The following is a 7,341-nucleotide window of genomic DNA, read 5'->3' as shown; positions in this document are numbered from 1 at the left end:
GTGTGTGTGTGTGTGTGTGTGTGTGTGTACTGTATAAAAATACACACACACACCCCTATACCAAACTCTCAGGAAAAAGCCCACCCCCCAGTCCATTCATACCTACTGCCACTGGAGCTTGCTGAATGGGGCTCCTATAGCAAGGTAAAAGCCTGGCTAAAAAGATGGATCTTGCCCCACGTCCTGTAGGCTACAACTCTGAGGTAGACGTCAAGGCAGAGTGAGACTTGGAAGCTTTGCTAGGACACCCATCCACCAGTCACCATGATGGCAGGAACATTTTGCTGATCCCGCTGGCTGGGATGGGATCTTGCAGCTGCGCAGTAACCAAAGGTGGCTCAGACCCATGTGGTTCAGACCAAGGTTCAAGCGCTTCTCCAAGTTCAGGGCTGTTCAGTTGAGTCTGGGCCCACTGACTCAGTGGGTGGCCTTGGGCAAGTCCCTTAATCACTCAGTATCTCCATTCCCTTAGCCTGTATGAGTTGGAATCATTATCCTTAGTTATCTCAACATTATGTTGGGCAACACATTCTTTGCAGTGCTTTGAAATACCATGCACTGTGTTTACTAAATAGTATTATCTTTTGCAACATTAGCAAAAGGTGTGTTGAAATCTAAACTCTTTTAGCACTCTGCTCTTTTTCTTTCTGCAAAATCCTAACTGTGGGACTAGTGCAGCAGTCCTGTTAAAGCTGCTCAGACTTTTTACCCCCAGAGCTTCAAATACTAGACTAGATAAGAAGTGAAAGGCAGTTGACTGGTCTGGTTTCATCCCCATAGGTCCAAAATGACCGCAGAGCTCAGTAGCTCATCTACACTGAGTGAACAAGCCACATTAAAAATGAGTAAACACTGAAGTAGGTAATCCTTGCAGGGCACTGGCAGTGTTGTGTTCTGGCGAAACCCTTGAAGCAATAAGGATGCTGCAAATCAGGACAGAAATAACACTGGCAGACATGTGTGCGTGGAATATTACGGGGTGCTACAGATCACAGCGATGGGGCAGTTTGGGGAGACTTTCTTCTGCAGCCAGCTCTAGCATTCCCGTGGGGATTTTGCTGCCTCCTGACAGAAGCACCAGACCATGCTACAAACTTGAACAGAATAAGCACAAATCCAAATACAGGACCAAGCGCAAAGGATGGTGTGGCGGTGGGGCACATTTGCACAAGGTAGTTTCCATCTGGGGACGGTCCAGAGTAGCCGTCTCCGAAGGTGTGGCCGATTGCATAGGTTTTTCTCTGCCTGCTTGTGACAGACTGTTCTCTTAATCTGCAGCACCTGACAAATAAGTCAGGCAAATGCCATGCTAGTGTTTATACCACGATGCCCTGACTTCATCAGACCATACATCCCATGCTGCGTTCCCTTGTCCGTTCCATGTGAGTTGGAAACAAGGTGTGTAACGAGGTGAGTGAGTTTCTGGTGAGGAAGTGCAAAAAAAGGGTGAGATGTTTTTATAGCATTTCAGCCACAGACACCCCAAACCAATCATCATCTTGAAATCTCCTTCCTCCATGTCGTACCTCACAGATCACAGTCCAAAAAGACACCTTCAAGAGCTGTCTTGCATTGGCCATCGGCTTCTCTTGGAGACCCAATATTCAACGATACAGACCTGGATCTCCACTGAACTCGGGGGTATCATAAAAGAAGACAAGGATCCCCTAGATCTGGGTTTTGAGGCAAAATAGCATTTCTCATATCCTCTAGTATAGTAATCCCCTGCCTTTTTTGGAGGCTTGCCATATCCCTTATTTATAACTTCCTGGGGTATTGCCCAGTGTTTTCTGTGCTGCTCTTCTGCCACGTCCTGCCCTGATGGATGGGTTTCCTGTCTGACGCTAAGGGCAGTTACTCATAGCAGGTCAGAGCCTTTTTGGTAAAATGGTTTCGTGTTAAAGAACATTCCCTATGTATCAAAACCCTACCTGCGACTCCCTACAGCATCCCATGGTCCCGTCTGAAGGGATTTCCCTTTATGAAAAAACCTTGAAAAATATTTAGACATTGTCAGATGGGACTTTTGACATGAATTATGTGCGAAGTTCCCTTTTTCTGGATGAAGCCACTTATTGTTTTGCAATATACGTTGACATATACTTAAACAATCATTTTAAAAGAGTGAAATGGAAGCACAATGGTTCGACTGCAACTTTTTTTCTCTTTGTCTTTCAGGTGTTTGGTTGCAGGGAAAGTTTCACATTCTTGAAAAAACTCTTTCTGGGCCCAACTGAGAAAAAAGGTCCAAAAATTATGCAGAATAGGGCAACTGTTTTTTCTCCAACCCTTGCTAGCAGGATTCTCAGTGCGTTGCTCCACCTTATGCTTTCACTAGGGCTGCGGTGACTGCCAGTGAGAAGCGCCCAGCCAGTTAATCAGTCATTCGTTACACCTATGACCTGTCTCTCTATTCAACCTGGCCCCTATTCTTGTTTTTTTTTACCCTCAGCTCCTGTTAAGCCTGTATTTGCTGCTTTAAAAGGTTTTGCAGCTCATGATTGCTGCTTGTGGACAAAGCCATTGAAGTCAAAACTGCATTGATTGCATTAAATTGTCATTAATGCATCACCCTTTTGGTCTGGAATCCAGAGCATTCACTGAAACTTTCTGTTCCCTCTAGGAGTTTCCCATCAGGCCTCTCATTTTATAGAAATGATTAGTAGTAGGTAACCGTGGATCCTTTTGGATGATGGTGTATGCATGAGAGATCATCAGATCTTCTGACTCATACAGCCAGGCAGGAGTATGGAGTGGAGGCTGCCCAGACCCCGCTTTAAACCATTGAGACAGACTCCTAGAGTCCAGACGTTCGATGTCTTGATATAATTAATGGGCATGACTAAGAGAGATTGCTTTGTGGTGTGAGCTGGGAACTTCAATTGCAGTAGCTGGGCAGAAGCTGGAAAGAGGCAACATCCCACTGCGCGGCCTGCATTAAGAGAAGGCAAAGGATGTACATGCATACGCTCCTGAATCGCAAAGAGGGACAGTGACCGCCGGGGAGAGCTGGGCTGAAATTCTCTGACCCATCAGAAAATGCCAGTTCATAGAAAGCAAAATGTTTTGTGGAAATGCACACGATCAAATATAGTTTGGGGGAAAACACAGAATGATGCACCCTGAGGAGTTTGGAAAGGAACGGTCCTGCCTTGTCAGGACAGAGAGTTTTCCTTTTCCAATCTGAAACAGCTTTACATTTTTATTTCTATTTTTTTTTTACTCTCTTGGTTTGATTCCATTTTTTAAATGGAAACATTTCAGAATGATAACATTTCTTTAAAAAACGGAAAACCTGGCACCTGCCCCAGTATACTGTTGAGATAACATTATATTGGCTCTAGCTCCCGGGCCTCAAACACTAGATCCTGGATAATAAGTGCTTGTTCACGTGTCCCAATTATGCTGGATCTCTGTTGAAATTCTCTATAATAGCATTCTCCATATAGTGGTAACAGCAATAGGAATAAATTATTATAGAAGTCATTGCGCTGTCAAAGCATTCTTAAAACAGCCTCAAAAGTTAGGCTAGTAAAATCTGGAGTTCCTTGGGAACCAAATTTCCATTCTTCAGGAAGTTGCAATATTTCAAATTGAGTTTCCATGCTGTATCACAACATAAGGCCAACATTTCTCCTGAAATAAAAATTCCCCAACAAAAACTGGGACATTTGGAACTTCCAAAATCTGACTGTTTGGTGATGTTATACTATCATACAAAATATTAAATTTATCATATAATGTTGTATGATAAAAGTCAAGACAAAATGAAACAAAATAAGAACATGATAACCAATTGTATTAATTTCCCTCCCCTAAAATTTCATTGAAATCACGTTACTGCGAAGGGTCCATGAAGAATTTGTCAGCTACCATTAGAAGAGGTTTCACAAAAATGGACAGCAGTATGCAAAGGGATCTGAGCGATTCGATCCCAAACCCTACAGACAAAGCAACTCAGCAGATGGGACTGGAACTGGGGAGACTGCCTCAATCACTATTCCCAACATTTTATTGGTAATCTCACACTGTAAACCATCATGCAATGACCACATAACCTGCACACATGATTTTGAGTCAGAAATAACCTTATTTCCTGTTTAGTAGCAACAGTGCTCTTTATTTCTGCAATAGCTTCAACCTGACAATCTCAAAGCGTTGTACAAAACCTAAGGAATGAAGCCTCACCCCATCCTTGTACTGCAGATGCTTCTGTCACTGTGATTACTGTTGAGGAAAGAGAGGTCAAACGGTTTGCAAGGCACTGCAAGAAACAGGGAACTTGTGTGCATGAACAGGAAAGCGAGTGTCAAGGCATGTCGCTGTTTGGAGCTAGTGCTGCTCAAGCTGTACTTATCCCATTTAGGGGGGCAGTTACCCCATGAAGCTTTACTATAGCACCATCTGCTATAGTAAAGCTATAGTACAATCTAAAGGCAGTGTAGACATACCCTGACCTAACCAGGAGATGAACACCATGGACCTGACTGATAAAACCAAAGAAAGAAATCATTGTAGGATGCATCTGCAGTACTCAGCCTGAGCCAAGCCAAAATCTGAGATCCAAACACCCGTGATGTCTCCAAAAGCTCAGGTATAATTGCTCATTGTAATAGTAAGGGAGGGATGTGCCCCTTTGCTCCACAGTGTTTAATTATCTAACTTCTCCCTCCAGCCAGGCTTTGGAAGCCATGTGTTTGTTCTGTCCATCTCCAGCCCACAAGGGCTAATGATCTCATCTGATAAATACACAGTAAGCCTCTCATTTTCCACCGTCATCTATTTACCTTCCGGCCTCCGTGGTCAGCAAGCGGGCAAAACGCACTTAGAGGCAGCCCTATCATCATCCTGCATTTAACTGCTGTTCTACTATCTACCCTCAAATTCATGGATAACTCAAAATGACAAAGGGGACATCTGTGGTGTGCAGTGATGGAAAGTGAACCGTGGCCTTTCTGCTAGAAAGGAGCCATATCTGGTCGCCATGCTGTTAAAGCACATATAGGAATGTAGGAAACACCCCTCTGAAATGGTTGTGGAGGAGTGAGACCAGTTCTTTGACACTCAAACCCAGAAGCAGCTCCTCTTTACTGAGTTCAGCGCATGCTACCCTTCATATCAGCTGCTTCTTACCTCGGGGTCAGGATCCCATATGGGTCACCCCCAATACAACTGGGTTTGAGTGCCCTATGGAAGTTTGGTTACTTCAGAAAAGGTAAAGACAAAAGTTAGGGTCTCGTGCAGCGGACCTGAAGCTGGGTCACGAGAATCAGAGGGAGGTCATGGCACAAAACCTTTGGGAACTGAGGCTTTATGTTAGTCTCGGTCTGTGCTGGCCTTTGCACTAACAGTGGAGGTGAGCCTGAGCTATGAGATGTGGGGCTGTCTCAGTCCCAATGACTGAAGATCCTTTTTATGAAAACCAAGAGTAACTGAGATTTAGATCTGGATCTGAAATGTCCCAAAGATCCAGAAAGTCAATACAGGCTTTGCTCCATGTCTGTCTCTCTCCAATATTCAATACACACCTGTCATTTTTCCATATGTAGAAATGAAGGCAGCTGAGATTCAGCTTGGGAAGATCTCTCCGGGGCTTTCCAGGAGTGTTTATTTGCCTTCCCTCTCCATGGTATGCAAGTGCCTTATAACACCTAAGTTGAGACCTCCAGAATCTGAAAAATGCATTAAGATTATCACTGCCTTGCAAAAAGAAAGCCAAACCCTGTGCTCCACCCATCAGAAAACCAGGATTTAATGAGTTGAATATGAGCTGGGCACCAAGATCAGTTGTAAGTTCGTGCTTAGTTGTCTTTCTACCAGAAGGGAATCCCAGAGGTGCCAACCTGCCACTGTGAAAGCCCAATCCATAACCCACACAAGTCTCACCTAGAGAGCATGTGCCTGGAGTGTGATTATTTATTCCATGTATTGCCAACCTTCCCAAAGAGACTCAGGGCAACAACAAAAAAGACAAAATGCCATATGAAAATAGAATAAAATACAAAAATAAGCAAATAGATTAAAACAAACTCCCCTTCCCTGCAGGCAAGGGGTAGCAATGTTAGCAGTCCCTCCTCATCTGGGGACTATTGCAGTCCACGGGGAGCTTGAGCAGCCAGCAGAAGAAGCAGTGTCTAGCCCAAAGCCCGTAGGCTGGCTGCGCCTTTCCCTTTCCCTGCTCAGGTGGCCAGGGATGCTGTAGAAGCAACTTTGCGGGAGACAACTGTCTCAATACTCCAGTTGCTTGGCGGCCAATATACGTCCAGCCAGTCACGCTAAAAACAGTGCACATTCAGACCCACTGTGAGATATCTTAGCCCCATCTGACGGAGGGAGGCAGGGAGTGAAGACAACTAAGAGGTCTGGAGCCACCCCGTCAACAGCAGATCCAGGCATTCAGCTTCGTTTGTAGCTCCTGGCCTCTTCTCCAGGGATGAGACCCCACCGCCATCCCTTTCCTTCGCTCCCCAGGTAGGAAGGGAGCAAGCAAACGGCTCATGGCAAGCATGCCCCAACCGTTCAGAACGGCATTATTGATGAGACAATGCTGCAATAGGCATGACTCACACATAGGTTTATACTAGCAAGCTGGTGCCAGTTCACATCTCAGAGACGCCTACGGAAGCATCAAAAAGTGAAGAAACCGTGGGATTAAATAACTCAGCCTTATGTAAGGCGTCTCTGTTTCTGTTAGCACCTCAGCTCTGTGAACTAACAAACACCCCTTATCGACATCCCAGAGCCCTGGTGGAAGGGGGTCTCGAGATTTACCTTGTGATCCGCACAGACACCATCAAATAAAATCTGTCCTTGTTCGCCACGCGCCAGTTTGCAGTATATCCATCTAACCTATATATAGAGCTACCTCGGTATAGATTAAACACAGAGGTCTCTGCAAAAAACAACCTGTTGTTGGTGATGATCCCACCTGCACTCAGCCCACAAACCCACCATCGCTGGCCCTGCTGGAAAGGAAGGCTGGTCAGGAGACTGAGGCACTTAAGGGGCACTTAGGCAAACTGGTTGTATCTCCAGCTCTGCCCTAGGCTTGCTGGGTGACACTGGGCAAGTCATTTTACCATTCTGTGCTTTAATTTTCCCACCTGAGAAATAAGGTTATTCAATATTCATACCTATCTCCTTTTGCAAATGGCTTGAGCTCAGGAAAAGTGCTGTTTAAGAGTCATGTGGGATCTTATCTGTAAAATGGGGGCAATGACACTTACCCCCCCTTACTGGGGCAGTGTGAGGGTGAATTGATTCATGCTCCCGTGACAGCTCCAGGACCGTGATGATGGCAGCTTTAAAAAACCTGTAAATAGATCTCTCTGAGGCTTCAAA

Source organism: Alligator mississippiensis, chromosome 13 (assembly GCF_030867095.1).
Source record: "Alligator mississippiensis isolate rAllMis1 chromosome 13, rAllMis1, whole genome shotgun sequence".
In the NCBI taxonomy this organism is placed as follows: Eukaryota; Metazoa; Chordata; order Crocodylia; family Alligatoridae; genus Alligator; species Alligator mississippiensis.
Note: the sequence above shows the minus strand (reverse complement) of the source record.